At 49.0% G+C, this 15,852-nt stretch overlaps 1 long non-coding RNA gene across 1 annotated transcript; it reads left to right on the plus strand.

The window, feature by feature from the left end:
* The first annotated feature begins 800 nt into the window (after positions 1 to 800).
* Positions 801 to 6,849, plus strand: LOC139083422 (uncharacterized). The gene is made up of 3 exons (XR_011540136.1): positions 801 to 1,334; positions 3,440 to 3,565; positions 5,339 to 6,849. It is a non-coding gene; the product is annotated as an uncharacterized lncRNA (long non-coding RNA).
* Positions 6,850 to 15,852: the final 9,003 nt, after the last annotated feature.

Below are 15,852 nucleotides of genomic sequence, written 5' to 3' on the forward strand. Positions count from 1 at the left end.
TGAAGCGGCCTGGATTCCCACATTGGAGGCAGAGCTGTGCGCCCTCGATGTGGACTGTTGGCTGTGGTTGCCCCTGCCAACGCCGCTCCTCAAACTTTAAAATACACGTCAGTGGATGTTGACACTATTCTCATCTTCTGTGTATGTTAAAGAAAAAGGACATCCCCGTCAGTGAAGGGGCTTGGAAGTGTGTGTGCATGTGCGTGTGTGTGTCTGTGTCTGGGGTGAGGGAGAAGGAGAGGTGGGGAGGCACGATCACTCTGATGGGGAGCTCTGCGATACTTTCCAGAGAGGAGATAAAATGCCCCCTAAGAAAACAACGGGTCCCCCTCAACCATTGGCTCTGCCGCGATGCCTTTCACCGAAGGAGGAACTTCTCTCTGTTAGGAAATACAATTCTGAAAAGGCCCTGACAGCGTTTGTTGCCCAAGTCAGACCCTAAGTATGATCTGCCGTGGAGCAGGCCTCGAGCGTCTCCGCACGTGGTGAGTGAGCTGAAACCAACCTCTTAGGAAGATGAGAGGCCTAAGGTATGCGCTATTAAGTGAACTGTAAGATTACATGTTCTGGGAGAAGATTCTTGAGCCTGTGGATAAGAAATAATAATTATGTCACTGAAGAACCGAAAGGAAAAGAAAAGGGAACTAGTCGATTTACCCCATTACAGACCTGGAGCCTCCTGGCTAAGGCCCTGTGACTCCTCTCCTTTAGGCTGCCCTGCCCTCCGCGGGGGCGTTCACCAAGAGTGCATTGTGACATGCTTGGGGTCTCAGGAGACTCCGAGCTGGAAGGCGCCCCCTGGAGGCTTCTGGGAGATCCAGAACTGTGGTTCTGAGATGCTGCCAAGGCCATACCCTTCTCCCTCCTGCTCTCCAGTCCTCAGATTTCTAGAGCAACATTCTCTCAACAGTGATCGCATCGTGATAGTACTAATGGCTATGACAACAGAAGAAGAAACCAACAAACAATAATGACTGGGGGCTAAGAAGCCTGAGCACTGAGGAATTTGAGAACCGCCTCAGCTGTGCCTCCTCTGTGATGCTCTCTCAGGGCTGGGTTTTTTTTTTTTTTTTTTTTTTTGCCTGATGTGCAGTTACTAATTATGTAACTGGAGAATTAGACACCAGGCCATGTATCCAGTCTCGATTACATCCTGCGGGGAAACAGAACACGGACTTCTCGTACTGAATGTATCATTTAGAGTGCTACATCAGCTCTTCAAAGGAAAGCATAATTTCTGGGGCTAAGAAGCAGCAACGAAAATCACAGTTTAGTGGAGCCGTTTGAGCACTGTCTGGGTTAACGTGGGTCACTCTCCTGCTTTGTTATCGCTGGTATTTTCCTTTCTTTGTCTGCTGGTGGCTTACTGCCCTGTGCATGTGCGTGTGCGTGTGTGTGTGTGTATTCAGTCATTTGCACTGCTGTGTCAGTGGCACGCCTGTCTGGTCTTGGCCTTCTCAGGGTCACCATCTACAGCGGTACAGGGAGCGTGCTGCCCCACCCCACTGGATGGGGCAGTGATGCTGCAAGTAAAAATCAGGACCATTGCCAAGTGTAACACGGCCTCCTAGCATACCAGACAACAGGGCTGCCCTCCTTTCCCCTCTGAGCAGGGGAAGTAGGCTGAGCAGGGACAAGGCAGATAAGGTGGAAGGGCTCTGACAGAGGGAAGGAGGAATCTTTTTGTCTTTGGTGTCTTTTGGTGCGATCCTAACAAAGGATCAAAGTTAGGGGCTGGCCTGGTGGCGCAGCAGTTAAGTGGGCACATTCTGCTTCTCGGCAGCCCGGGGTTTGCCGGTTCGGATCCCGGGTGCGGACATGGCACCACTTGGCAAAAGCCATGCTGTGTCAGGCTTCCCACATATAAAGTAGAGGAAGATGGGCACGGATGTTAGCTCAGGGCCAGTCTTCCTCAGCAAAAAGAGGAGGACTGGCAGTAGTTATCTCAGGGCTAATCTTCCTCAAAAAAAAAGAAGGATCAAAGGTAGATGCTTGGGGCCGTGGGTTAGATAAGTGAGTCAGATTCTCCACCCCGGCTACTGGTCCGCATTTCCAAAGACCCCAAGACCCCGGGGCAGCTCTGGACTCAGGCCTCAGTCTGCCCTTGAGCAGTGGCCAGAGCACTGGGCCTGAGCAGTGGAGGTGGCCCTCCGTCTCCTGTGTCACCTTAGCTCCACCTTCCTCTTTGGCCATCCCACCTCTCCAAGAGTGATTGGGCGGCCAGGGTGACCAGTGAAACCCATCCTCCACATTAGCCTCGCATTTTCCACACTTACGTTGTTCCCAAACTTTTTCTAACCTTACACATTGTCCTAGGACTTTTAGGCGATGGCAGAGATCCTAATTTGATCCTATTTTAATTGTTCTGGACGTTGTACCCAGGCATCAATATTTTTTAAAGGCTCTCAGTTGATCCCAAGCTTTATCTCGGGTTGAGAAAGGCTGAGCCGAGCCCGAACCCAGATGCCCATCTGGGGCTGTTTACAGCCTACCTACGCTCCTTCTGTGCTGCTGCTACGCGGTACGCTCCCTCCCACGTCCTCATTCATCCCAAACCTTCACGGAGCTCCACTGGGTGTCTTTCAGCAGGGCCACTCCAGGCTGGAGACCTCTCCTGGCAACCAGAAAAATCTGCATGGGATAAGGCAGCTTGTCTGGCTGCACTGACTCCCTTCCGGGGACCCAGCCCTCCTTCTTATGGAGCACACCAGCCAGGCTGCCCGTCAGGCGAATCCCTGCCTTTAAGGGTCTTGTGAGGTCTGTGCCCAGAATGTGGGGGATCCAGACGTTGTCTAGATTGCAATCCGCGTGGCAGCGCCCCGCTTCAGGGAAGGCTGGATTCATGCCACACTTCATAGCTGCAGAGGAGCTGCTGGCAGTGTGTCGCTCGATCTAGGTTTACAGAGAAAATGATCAGAGAAGGGAGTTTTGCTCATGAGAGGAGCAGTAGCAGAAGTTATACCGAGGGGACAAGTTCAACGTTGGGATCCGTGGGTGTTTGTCTTCTGACTGGAATGCTGGTGGTCTAAGGACTGGAAGTATACACTGGGTCACATATGGAGACTCACGATTCTGGAGGGACCCCACCAGACTAGAGCATCTGGGACCATTCCCCGGGGGCTCCCATGGCCTCTGCTGTGCACCCCCCTGCGGTGGCTGTCCCGGGCGGTCCGCGGCTGCCGTGTGCTGTGTCAGACGTAATGGCACCAGACAGGCCTGCACAGACTTCTTTTCCCTCCTCACAAATTTTTAATAAAACTCTTTGAACAGCAGAGCCGGGCATCTCTGAAGCCTGAAATTGAGGCGATGAGATGGAAGATTCCTCGCTTGTCAGTCTGCACCCGGCTGTACCACCCGTGCGGATTCCAGGGGCTTTTTCTAAATCTGCCGACAACGTGAAGCTCTCCATCTGGAGTTCTTTTCTTTCTGATTTTCATAGGAAGAAAATACAGCACCAAAGAAGAGAAAAGAGACGCTTCATTCTCAGCCACTAACAACATGCGAATCAAGCCCCCAGGCAGGTTTTCACAAGAAGTAACTTTTAGAGAGAATCTCTGTTGAGTAAGTGAGTGTCCTCGGTTCAGACTTCCTGAGACAAAACATAGTAGCCATAGAGCATGCGGTCACCACCCCTCACCCACCTGCCTTTTGGGGAACGGCCACTGTGGGTGCCTGGACTCGTGGGGTCCCACACTCAGGCTGGTCTCGATGGCCACCCCCTCCCTGGCCCTGGGGAGGGAGCTTCGGCAGGCCCAGCGTCACAGACTCGCACACGGGGGGCAAGGCCAACGACAGACCAACACGTCTGTCCCCCAGTGCAATGTCAGGGAGTGCTCAGCGCCACGAGGAAAAGTAAGGTCCATGATGGGGTGATGGAGGGCTGGGGGTACTTCAGACAGGGCTCCCGGAAAGGCCTCTGAGCTCCAGGTTGTAAAGTAAGTGTCTATGTAGGCTGCACCCTTTTTCAAAGCAAAACTCTTGGCAGTAATTCTACAAGTAGAATTATTCAGTTTTCTAAAAATGAGAACTTAATTAGTCCTGGCTGAAATTTAAGAAAGGCTTAGTAGCTCTCTCTTTTTTCCTGCTCCCACCCCCACCTTCCTCTCCTCTCGTGTCTCTCTCTCGTCTTGACCACTTCCTCATAGCCAGAAAGAAAGACAAATGCAGAATGTTTTTCTTCCTTTATGAATTGGGAGATATTTCTGGAGTCATAAGCTTCTTAACCCCAGTAGGAAAGCTTGCTGCAGCAAATCTCTGCTCTGCCCCTTCCTGCTGGGTCCCCCTTATAGGCAACCCTCACAGTGGATATCTGGGGCTCTGGCCCAGACACCCTGTAACATATATAAAAAAAATGGGCCTCCACTGAAAAGGCCTAAAGAAAATGATGACTTGCCCATCTCAGTTCATGTCGCATTATTTTCCACAGTAAGGCGTTGAATGGAAATGAGGTACCCATGGCACACCATGACCATTTACCCTAGAATAGAGTTGTAGTCTTTTCTGTGACAATGTCTTCGGGACTGTATGGGTGGGGGGAATGTCCTGGAAGGAAATACAGTTGCACTCCAGTAGTTGAAGTGAAGATTGTGTAATGAAGGGGCTGTTGTGAGAGGTCTGTGGGGGAGGGGAGCACACAGCGGATGGTGGAGCATCCAGAGATGAGCAAGAGCAGAAAGCCATTATCACCTGCAGGGCTGAAGGACAGGCCCTCTGAGAGCTGGAGTCCTGGGCAGTGACCTGTCAGGACGCTGCGTCCAGAAATAAGGATGGGCGGGGTGGAGCAGAGAAGCAGTCTCTCCTCTCCATCTCTGGTCTCAAACCCACCCAGAAGTCAGCTGTCGGGAGCGTGGACCGTCTGCCCCAGGGGTACAGAACAGGACAGAGAGAGGCCCTGAGGAGGGCAGGTGCAGAATCCAGAGGAGTGACCGCACCTAGCCCTCACCTGCTCATGAGTTGCTCTGTCTGTACGCGCACCCACAGTGGCTTCGACAGTGATCGATTCTCCTTTTCTTCCTTCAGTTGTAACAGCCAAATATTGATCAACGTCACACTTGGTAAATGGTCTCCCTGATCAAAGTGCTAAAGTGACGTAATTCAATCCCAGCTTTTAATTTAATCTATTGTAGCAGCTGGTCTGTGAAGACTTGATCCGACCGGGTGTCCTGGCTGCAGCCTCTTCCCAGTCAACTCCCTCTTTTGTACTTTAAGATAAAAGATCATTTCAAAAGAATTTAATTATTTCCTTTCTAAGTAAACTCATAAGAATTTCCTCTTGTATTCAACTTTTAGGGCCTGTCTATAATTTTCTTATTCTTTCCTAATATTTTCTTTCATCAAGACATTTAGGACTTGAAGGTCATCTCAAGGTCGTTTTCCTGTAGCAGAAGCCGTAAAGATGAAAGCACAGCTATCTGAGGCCCCTTGTCACCGCCTGGTTCTGGCTGAAGCCTTTCTAATGACTGCATTTTCTGGCTCTGGCTGCAATTATTGCATGGCTTATATTACGGGCCATAACGGTTCTTTTCTTAGCTGAAATAGTTTCCTCGGCCCTGGCTGACAAGTTTTTTTTCCACGAAAAAGACAACCCTTGAAATCTTTGCCAAAGGCACACATTCGCACAAACCTACTCAATAAATCCATGTTTAAAAAATGTAATGGTTCAGCTAAGGTTTGTCATGAAAAATGGTTGTTGTCTGCATCTTCGCCCCCTTTAAAGAAGCAGACCTCTCTGCCGCTGCCTGGGAAGAACTCTTTCGTTGCTGTGGGCCATATGAGAAACCACCCTGACCAGATACTGAGCCACAGGCTCCAGCAACCAAAGCTCCCCAGAGGGCAGGGCAGCGAATAGACTAAGAAAGGCACATGAGGAAGAAACCTCCTCCACTAAGAAAGGCACGTGAGGAAGAAACCTCCTCCGTGTTGTGATGTTTTACTGAGACCCCCGGGGCCTTCCTACAGCATGAGAATTATGTCACCCTTGTTTGTAGCTCTGGAAAATCTAGTTGGTCAACCTGGAAGAGAGGACCTCCATTGACAAAAATACGTCTTCAGCCCATTCCGTGTTAAATGCAATCGGTCTCCTTTCCCTCCACCCCCGCTGAGTCATCAGAAGTTAAGTGGGTCCGGGACGGGTGAGAACCCAGAGTGGATATTCTCGCTTCAGTGCTGATGTGTCAGCTGTGGCATCAGAAGTTACAAGAAAAAGCCATCAACACGGTAGCTGAAAGCACAGGGAAGAAAGTCTGCCCGAAGCACAGCTGTTGGAATCATCGTTCTCCCTCCGTGCCGTTTTAAGTCTGTCTCTGAGCCTGATGCATGGAACAGGAATGTGCTTGTCTTCCCCAGTCTGGCTTTCTTTGTGCAAACATGGAATGCTAGAACCTGGAATGTGGTCCCAAGGTCAGGGGAACAGTCCTTCTGTATAACTTGATGGTTAGCTCATTTGTCTAGGCTGGTGGCAGGAACCGTTTGCTTTCTTGGATATAATCAGAGGGAAGGTCCTGCTGGTTCCTGACCCGGAGGGAAAAGAAAAGAGCATTCCTACCTTGCAGATTCTGGGATATGGATCAACTCCTGAAGTGACTCAGGTTCCTGGGGATGTGGAATTTTCAAACTTCAAGAGGCTGAAACTGTGAGGCCTCTTGAGTGGCTAAGATGACGAGCAGACAGCCAGCGGGTGTCTGGGTATCTGCATTGTCATCTCCCTGATGATAAAGCTGTACTTATTGACTATCAGAGAACTATTTAGAAATTGCTGACATTGAACCTGGGAATCAGGTCATGTGCTTTGCCTGCTGAAATCCATCCCATGCTTTCCCACTGAAGTTAGAATAAAAATCTCAACTTCTTCATGGCTTTTTCTGATTCCTCCCTACTGGGCAATCTCATTTCTCTTCTTTTTCCCATTTCACTGGGCTCCAGCCAGGTACTGGTTTTGTTTCTGTCCCTCAAACGTCCTAACTGGTTCTTGTATCAGCCCCTTTGCACTTGCAGGCCTGACTTAGCGCAAAGCGTCCTCTTCTTGGAGATGGCTGCTCCCCAGACCAGGCTTTCTGGAATGCTGCCCAGTGCAGGCAGCCTCTCACTCCCCAATACGCCCGATTCATTTCCTTCACGGCAATGAGGACAATCAGTGTCTCTCTTGGTTTGTTTCCTCCACTAAAAGTTCCAAAGGGTAGGAACTTTGTCTTGCTCACTGCAGTATCTCCATCAGCAAGAAAAGAGAATGTCACACTGCAGAACTCAAAATATAATTGTTGAACGAAGTAAGTGAATCCTATCAGTTAATATCAGTTTCCACTATAAACGATTTGTGAATATGAGCACGTTAGGTTCACAGTCCACATTTTCCTCGGGTCTAAGACTACTGAGATGCACAGCATCAAAACAGTGTCATCCTTTGCTGTGAGGCCTCTCCCCCAGCCCTGGGTGGAGTAGGGCAGGTGGGCCAGATTTAAGTTTATGAATTAGTGAGGTTAGCTGTGACGCTGGAAGAACTCTAGAGCAGCGCCCACCTGCCTTTTTAAAATTTTTCATTTGGGTTGCAAATATGGGCAGAGTTCTGACAAAGAATTTTTAGTCTGTTTTTTTGAAAATGAAGTAATGCTTTTTAAACTTTCTCTCGGAGTCCTTTTCTGCCAGTTGGCTGTCATTTATTTCTCTTATAATAGAGTCTATAGATATTTCACCTGGTAGAAGATACGATCTTCTATATTAAATTTTACGCTTTGCTTCCTTCTCCACGTTTCCTGACACTTTTTGAAGTCGACAGTGGCTTCCACACTGATACAGGGAGAATTAGGATTATGGTGTCCAAAACCAGAAGGGAAATAGTTAATTGCAGGTTTGTTTGTTTCTGTCCCTCAAACATGCTAAACTAGCTCTTGTATCAGGAACCAGTTACTAACCAGGACTCATTTGAATCAAAAGCAATGATTCTGAGGGGAACTGAGCTTCCCACTTACGGGTTTACGTAATAACGAAGATTGAAAAGAAAACCAAGGCAGGGCTGAGGGCTGTGGGGGCAGCTGAAGACCTTGCCCACCGAACCCCTTCTCCTCTTCTTGGGATGTGACCTGAAAGGGCCAGACTTGGGGATCTGAGAGGAGAGGGTAGAGTGCAGAAGCCAGCTAAAGCTAAGGGGGCCATCTCTCTTTATTCGCTACGCAGGCAAAAGCCAGGGAGGCCAGTCTCACCTGTGTCAAGAGAGGTCTCACCTGTGTCAGGAGAGGTCTCACCTGTGTCAGGAGGCGGTCTCACCTGTGTCAGGATCTCACCTGTGTCAGGAGGGATCTCATCTGTGAGAGGAGGGGCCCTTTCCTCCACAGCTGCCTGGAGCTCAGCCCTCAGCAGAGGACATTCACCTGCAACCTGAGAAGTTGCAGCGCCCCCATGGCAGTAGCCCCTTTGAAAGGTACTCCGCAAGCATAGGGCGACAGCCCTGGCCCCTCAGAGAGGCAATAGTTGGATCAGACACATGTCTGCATGGAGCTGGGGAGCTGGGTTTCACTCCATTTGCACACCCATATTCACTAGGAAGATGGTTTCTAGCAGTGTCGGTCCCTGCCTTTGTCACAATGAAGCCCACCACTGCCTCACTCCTGATTCAGAGACCGACCCCCTACAATGGACTTCTCAGGGGACTCTGACCTTGACAAAATGAAAGGAAGAAAGCAATTTTCATAATGTAGGGTCCCAAAATTTGGTCGATCAGCATGCACTGTGGCCAGCTCCTGCCCTTGTCATCTCTGCAAACACTGGAGAGCGGGGCCAGCCCACAGCCAAGAGTCCACACTTGACCCTTAAGGGAACAAATACTTCACACTGTTTAAGAGTGTCCTGACCCTCCCTGGCCTCCTGTAGACTCATAGCCCTCCTCCCAGATGGCGCATGCCAATATCAGCATGATGGAGCTGTCTAAACTTAACTTCATTTTAGCACTCATTTCCCTCTCAAAGAGAAGCACGCCAGCCCGGACACACTCTTAGTGGGAAGCTGCTATTGTCATCCATCCCCATGCATGGCCACGCCCCCACCCCCCACAAGAAAAGGAGGAAGAGGCTTTGGCTGGCCCCATGGCCTAGTAGTTAATTTCAGCACGCTGCGCTTTGACAGCCCAGGTTCGTGGGTTCAGAGCCCAGGTGCACACCTACACCACTCGTCAGCCATGCTGTGGTGATGACTCACATATAAAATGCAGGAAGACTGGCACAGATGCTAGCTCAGGGCTAATCTTCTCAGCAAAAAAAAAAAAAGAAGAGGAGGCTCTTAGTATTTCACCCCAATGCTTTAGCAAGTTCTTAGGGGCATTACTTGCCTAATCACTGGCTCTTCCTCATTGTCCCTGCAGGGGCCACATCCTCTGGATCTTGGTAAACAGTGAAGCACTGAACGGCCCAGGCCCTGGCATGGTGGGGTCTCCAAGGCCGGGAAGAATATTTGGTGGCCCTGGCCCCATTCTTTGCAGTCTCTATTCACTACTCAGGTCTGTTATAAAAAGCCAGCATGGACACTATTTTCCTCTATGCTCCTGGCAGCAGCTGCTGTGACGGAGCCGACACACAGCCTGTGGGGAGGGCGTGGCATGCACGTGACAGTGCCTCCACTGTCCTGCTGCCTTTGCCACTCGCCTGAGAAGGCTGTTTCTTTTTCCTTTATTTGTCTTTTCCTGTTTCATTTCGGTGACCCATGGGGCTGAGGCAGTTCATTTTGCCCTGCTGCTTTGATCCGAAGTTTACTGTCTGCAGACACTGCTGTTTGGAAGGACAACCTGATCCTGGCTTCCAGATCACGTCGACTTGACTTGTGGCTGTTAGTAACCAGAGCATCTGCAGCCACCAGTGGTCAGTCTCTCTTCCATTCTGCCTTCTGCCAAGGGGTTAACCTCACGGAGGCGTGGAGCTCCGCCTGGTCCCCCTCCTGCTCACAGGCCCACAGTCTGCAGGGCTTACCATATTAGGAGTGTGCGAAGTGAAGATTCCGCTCCTGGTGCTTGCACCCAGCGGGAGCTCTCCTGTCAGTCTGAGAGGCAGGGCTATATTTAGTAACAGGCACTTGGGAATAGGGCTTCACTCTGGAGTGGGTTGCTGGAATGCAGCTGCAGAGCGCATCTTTCCTCCCATCCCCACGGAGGCTGTCAGCCAAGCCCTGGAAGCACGAGTTCTTCCTCCCTCCACCTCCTCCAGATTGTCCTGATGGCACCTCTTGCAAAGGGGGATTCTTCTGTCCCTTTCATCTCTGCTGCTTTTTTAACATGGAGGAAAGCAATCCTGATTGTTGAATGAACCATCACTCAAAATGTTGTACACGGTGATCTTTCTCCCTCCAACCCTCACCTCTTCTCCCATACCAGGCTACCTAACCACTAACAGGACGAGCAGAATAATTTGTTACCGTTAGGAGTTCTCTACTTAGGAAATAAATAAAAGGAACTGCCTCCCTTTGGTTTTGCAGGAATTGTATCCTTGGTACTAAAAGGATTTTATTCCGTGTTTTCCTTTATAAAATATAATTGTGTAAATAGAACATTATTACCATGTATAAGTTGATTTCTTATAAGTCCATACAAATTCACACAATGTAGTAATATTCTATGAGAGTAAAAATTAATGCAAGCTAGTCTTGTAGATAAAATTGTTAACTCATTTGATGACGTGGAAGTAAGTGCCCTGCTGAGTCGACTTACGTAGCTCTGTTTTAAGGGTAATTTGTTTATCCCGGAGTGATCAGTTTCAGCTTTTGCTCTGTCTCTCTCTGTCTCTGACTCTCTCTTTCTCCCTTTCTCTCGCTCCTAAATTTGTCATTTCAATTGATGGAGACTCAGGTTAAACAGCTGGGCCAAGTTCATTTCTAACTGTGAGGCTCACGAAAGCTTTAGAATATGGGATTCTCCTTATTTCCACATATTTACATCTGCTACAAACCTACTAATTGCTTGATTATTTGGTAGTTGGATGGAGAGTTCCAGTCAAAACATTGCCTTGGCCTGAAGTTTCCAGTCGGGAAATTTATTTGAATAAAAAGCCAAAGGCACAGCCTGTGTAACCACCATCCGTGGCAGTGGAAATGCTTTCTCTTCAGAGCTCCGGCCGGGAGGAAATGATTGAGACAGCTTTGGTGGAAACTATCAAACGGTGGAGTACTCTGATATGTGTGATTTGGTCAAAGCTGCCAGCATCTGGTAAACTGAAGCCCTGTTGGGTTCTGCAGAAGGAAATCTGGGGACCCTTGCAGGGAGAGAACTTAACTGGGCCACACACTCTTCCGTGTGCAGCCATAGGACTGATCTTTACTGTTCAGCAAAAGTGTGCACAGCAAATATAAAACATCCACTGTGGCCAGACATGGAGGCGGGTTAATCTTGACCCTTCAGTGCAGACCCAGAGAGGGCTGGAAAAGCTGGGGTGGGGCAGGTACTGGGGATGGAGGCAGAGTAACAGCGGAGGGAAGGAAGGCAGGGACTTGTGGACTGACAGCTAGGTACAGAAGCCCAGGAAGAAGCCGGGGTCAGGAGGGGACCCCGCCAGAGCTGACAGCGCCTCAGTGGCCCGGAGGTGGAGCGTGGTAACAGGGACCTCAGGAGGCAATGTTTAGAGGTGGGCTAACCGGGTGCCTGGGTCCTACCCTTGGAAGACAAGACATCTCGGGGGGCAGTGGTGGTCTGGAAGATGTGGGGCGAGAGGGAGGGGACCGCAAAGCAGAAATACATTCAATGAGCAAATAAAATAAAGATTTCAAGACAAGTGTTCAGGCATAGACAAATCAGCAAGAATCTAGCTTCTAGATAATTAGAGCTCATGATAATGGTTATGATAACCAACATTTATTCCCATTATGTGCCAAGCACTGAAAACCTCAAGCTCAGCACACGGTATGCACTGTCGCGTCTAATTTTTATAGTAACTCTAAGGAGTGGATTCTCTTATTTTCATCACTCAACATATGAGGGAACCGAGGCACAAAGAGGTGGCTGGTTGCCAAGTGGTGGAGCTGAGTGAAGTCTGGGGCTCTCTGACCAGAAGCCCGCACCGTTCCTGCTCCCTAAGGGCTGCAGAGCTTGAACAAGTTTAGGGCTTGATCTCAGGAAAAAGGCAGGAGTTCTGTTTCCAGAAGTGTTGTTTTTCTCTCTACAAGTTGGATCTGATGCTGTTGTTTGTTAAACAAAGTGCTCCTCATACGTAAGGCGTTGGGCGAAGTGCTGGGCCCAGAGAGAGAATGGACACGCCCTCCAGGAACATGGTGCTATGCACGGACGTAACTCACAGCACGATGTGGGAAGTGCTTGTCGAGCCAGATGGTAAGTGCTGATGGGGAAGCTAAGGATAAAGGGACACAGAGAAAGCCTGAAGAGGTGATACCTGAGGCGCCCTGAGGGAACTGCTCGCCAGGTGGACAAGGCCATGGAGGATATTCTAGGCAGGAAGGGGGAATTGCTTGGAAGTGTGAATCCTCGGGCATCTATAAGCAGCCTGGAGTGGTGGGAAATGAACCAGGAAAAGTAGGCTGAAGCCATATTATAAAAGGCCTTATATGCCAGAGTAAGAAGGTTAGGGTCCATGGAGTTCTAAACTAGAGCTCCTGAAATCTCCTTGCATTAAGGTCAGTACTGATCTCAGGGATGATTCTGCAGGCCAGTGCTAGAAATGGTAGCTGGAGCTAAAGGAGACCCTGAGATAAGCAACTAGCATATCCTGATAAACAAGGTCCAAGCCAAAGAGTTTGTCCCGTAGGGTCACGACAGTCCTCTGGAATAAATAGATAAGCCATCCTCCTTTGCCCTACAACACCCGTAGCCCATTAGTCTGAGCTTCTAATGAAAGCTTGTCTCAGTACTCACCAAGATTTCCAATTTCCTTTCAACCTGCGAGAAGCTGATTAAATTAAGCACTATTGACATCCAGTCTCTTAAAATAGAAACTCATCTAAAGGGATCAGCAGTCAGAAGGACACACAGTGTCACCCTCTGGTTCTCCTTGCCCCCACCGTCCCTTGGTTCTAGAGATAGGACATTTTTCATGGACAAAGCTCTGCCGACTTGTGGGTTTCCCTGGTGAACCCAGCCCTGCACCTCCTCAGGAGCTACTTGCTGAAGGAAAGCAAGAACCAGACTGACTCCTTTAACTTTCATTTTACATTAACTACTGTAACTTTAAATTCTGGATAAAGACCTCAAATGGGCACTCGACCATGGCCAGGACTCCTACGGTGCTTCTATAGGCTGTGCACTCATCCATTCTTCAAGATCGTTATTTCACACCTTCGCCGCCTCCAAGTGCCCGCACCTGCTCTCTGCTCTGCTACTGACCTCATCTTATTATCATGAAGAAAGTGGAGGCCCTCAGAGTGGAGAACCTGATCTTCCCACCAACCTGCTCTCTGAATCTGCTCCCCTCTGCCCATCAGAGGTCAGCTCCTGCACTTGCTCTGTGCCCACATCCTACCACCTTCTTAAGGACTTTACCCTTCCATGGCCCCTCTCTCCTCTGCGTCCTCAATTTCTTCTTCTCTCCTTGGTCCGTTCGGTAGGGAACAAACATTCTCTAATGTCTCCACCTTTAAAAAAGAACTTACATTTCCCAACCCCACACTCCCCGCGAAATACTGTGTCATTTCTGAGTCGTCTTTTACAGTACGACTTCTGGAAGGAGTTGTCTAAATCCAGGATCTCTACTTCCTCACCTCCTATTTCCTCTTCGAGTCATCCCAGTTTGGCTTCTTTCCCCATTCCTCCGCTGGAACTGCTCTGAGGTCTGTTCTGCACCTGTACTGGTGCAGCTGAAAGGGTTTGGAGAAAAATGCACAATGATACTGATTGACTGCGCTTTAAATTTGTGATCACGCACTCCTGGTGGGTCCTTAGTGCTGCTCAGGGTTGCATGCATTGCCCTAGTTTACGGGTCCCTAATGTTGCCCAGGGTTGCATGCATTTCTGTAGTTTATCTAACTCCCAGCCTCCTGAGTATTGTATACTTTCTCTTCTCGCCTCAGACCTGCAGCACCTTCCTATTCTCACTCTATAGATGACCTTGGCTCCTACCTTACTGTCTAGTTTTACAGAAAGCTGAAACAGTCTGAAGAGAACATCCACAGGTGCACACGGCTGAATCGACCCGATACTTGTACCTGTGTCCAGCCTGCTGTCCTGTTAACTCAGGTATCCATGGTCCTCCAAGGTCAACCCTTCCATTTGTGAGCTGCATCCCATCTTCTCTGACCTACTCATTGACTGTCCCAGCAATTCTGCCCTGTCCTCTTGCATCATCAATGTTTCCCTCTCTCCTAGGTTATTCCCAGCAGCCTACAAATATGCATCACTTCTTCTGTGGAAAACAACAGCAACACGGTAACAACAAAAACTTCTCTGGGGCCCACTTTTCCTCCAGTTACCACTCCATTTCTTTTCTCTCTTTTTTATCCAATTTCTTTCCAAGAGTAGCTACGCCTGATGTCTCCAGTTTCACTCCTCTCATTCTCTCTTGACTCCACTCCAGTGAGGCTTTTACCCTACCAAGGCATCTCTTGATCCACTCCAAGAAAACTCATCTTAATGAGATCAACCAATGACCTCTACGTTGTTAGACCCAAGGTCAACGCTGGTGTTTGACCCATCAGCAGCACATGATGGCTCTTCTCCTTGGAACACTCGCTTCACCTGGAAACCAGGACTTCACACTTGCCTGGTTTCCACCTACTTCTCTGGCAGCTCCTATCAGACCCCTCTTCCGGTTCTTCTTCGTTTGCCTTAGATATTGGAGTGGACGAGGCACCAGTGTGTAACATTGTCTCTTTTCTTTCTGTACTCGTTCTGCTGGTCGTCTCATCCAGTCTCATGGTTTTGAATCCCATCCACGTGCTCTGATGACTTTCAATTTCACATCTTACCCGGTCTTACTCCCTGAACTCCAGATTCATGTCTGTGTCCATGTGCCTATTCAGCTTCTCCATGGGGATGTTTAATAAGCACTTCAAACCCTATAAGTCCAAAACTGAATTCTTCATCTGCTCCCCCTAAAACTTGCTTCTTCTTCAGTCTTCCTCGTCTCAGTGAACGACACCTACATTCTTCAAGTGTCTCAGACCAAAAACCTTGAAGTCATCCTTGACTTCCTTTTATCGCTCGCATCCCACATCCAATTCATCAGCAAAACCTGTTGGCTCCACTTTCAAAATATTTCCAGTGTCTGACCACTTCTTATCACCTCCACTGTTAGCAGTCTGGCCAAGCCATCATCATTTATTGCCTGGATTATTGCAATAGCTTCCTAACTCATCTCTACTTTTTGGGGTTTTTGTTTGTTATTTTTGGCCTCTGCTCCTGTTCTTGCTTCCATATAGCCTATTGTTAACATAGCAGCCAGAGCGATCCATTTAAAACCCAAGTCAGGTCTTGCAAATCCCTGCTCAAAACTTTTCAATATCCTTCCATCTCACTCAGAATAAAAGTTAAAGTTCACGCTCTATCTCCAAGACCCTCCCTGTTCGGACCCGCTCCATCTCTGCTCTCTCCTGATAGCCTTCAAGCTTCCTCCACTTGGAGCACTCCTGCCTCCTTGCCATCCTTTCCCATGCCAGGCACATTCCTGCCTCAGGGCCTTTTCAGTTATCTTTCTCTCTGCCTGAAAAGCTTTTCCCCAGACATCTGCATGGTGCAACCCTCTCTTAAGGGTCTTGCAGAAATGTTGCTTTTCTGTTGAGGCCTCTCCTGACCAGCCTGTCTAAATTGTCCCCAGCCCTGCCCCAACCACTTCCTTTCTCCTTTCCAAGCTTTATCTTTCACTTTAGCACCTACAACTGTTTTCTGTGTTATATATTTTATTTATTTATCTTGTGATCTGCCTCTCTCACTGGAAGGTC

Source organism: Equus przewalskii, chromosome 5 (genome assembly GCF_037783145.1).
Source record: "Equus przewalskii isolate Varuska chromosome 5, EquPr2, whole genome shotgun sequence".
Taxonomy (NCBI): domain Eukaryota; kingdom Metazoa; phylum Chordata; class Mammalia; order Perissodactyla; family Equidae; genus Equus; species Equus przewalskii.